This window comes from Dipodomys merriami, unplaced genomic scaffold, assembly GCF_024711535.1.
Source record: "Dipodomys merriami isolate MVZ:Mamm:240054 unplaced genomic scaffold, mDipMer1.0.p SCAF_510, whole genome shotgun sequence".
In the NCBI taxonomy this organism is placed as follows: domain Eukaryota; kingdom Metazoa; phylum Chordata; class Mammalia; order Rodentia; family Heteromyidae; genus Dipodomys; species Dipodomys merriami.
The window spans coordinates 253,538-254,338 of NW_027206081.1; the positions used below are offsets into that span (position 1 = coordinate 253,538).

Consider the following 801-nt stretch of genomic DNA (forward strand, 5'->3'; position numbering starts at 1 on the left):
TGCCTAGCTACAGCAATAAGAAAAAATGCAAACATAATGGGAATCGAAATAGGGAAAGATGAATAAAACTCTCCTCTTTGCAGATGACATGATCTGTTTTTAAAGAATCGCACAGACTCCACTCCCAAATTACTCCAGCTGATTCAAAACTTTGAAAAAGTGGCATGGTGTAAAATTAACCCTCAAAAACCCATGGCTTGATCCTTTTCCGGTTCATAAGTGTGATGATTGGATTCTCATGTGCTTGGGTGAAATGTGCCTCCCTCTAAACCTTGTTACAACGAGGGCACATTACCCATCTGATGTAAAAAAAAATCCATGGTTTTTCTGTATGCCAACCATGAAAATAGCGTGGCTGAAATCAGGAAGCAATTCCATTCTTAATAGCCCCACAGAAAATAAAATACCTAGGAATACACTTAACCAAAACATTAAAAACCTGATAAAGGAAATCAAAATAGAACTTAGAAAGTGCAAAAAACTCCCATGTCCCTGGATTGAAAGGATAAATATGGTGAAAATGGCAATACTTCCCAAGGCTACACAAAATTTCAATGTGATACCTATCAATATTCCAACCTCATTCTTCAAGGAAATAGGAGAGGCCATCCAAAAATTCATATGGAACAATTAAAGACCCCGAAGAGCAAAATCGATCCTTAATAGGAAGAACAGTGATGACATTTTCTGCTTGTCTCACAAATATACTAGTTATTACAAATAAGGAAAACCATGGAGCCTATGTTTTTTGGGGGCCTGGCATACTTCACTTAATATAATGTTTTCCAAGTATTTTCATTT

At 36.5% G+C, this 801-nt stretch overlaps 1 non-coding gene across 1 annotated transcript; it reads left to right on the forward strand.

The window, feature by feature from the left end:
• Nucleotides 1–200: 200 nt before the first annotated feature.
• Nucleotides 201–305, forward strand: LOC138810931 (small nucleolar RNA U13). The gene has a single exon (XR_011367272.1). It is a non-coding gene; the product is annotated as a small nucleolar RNA U13 (small nucleolar RNA).
• Nucleotides 306–801: the final 496 nt, after the last annotated feature.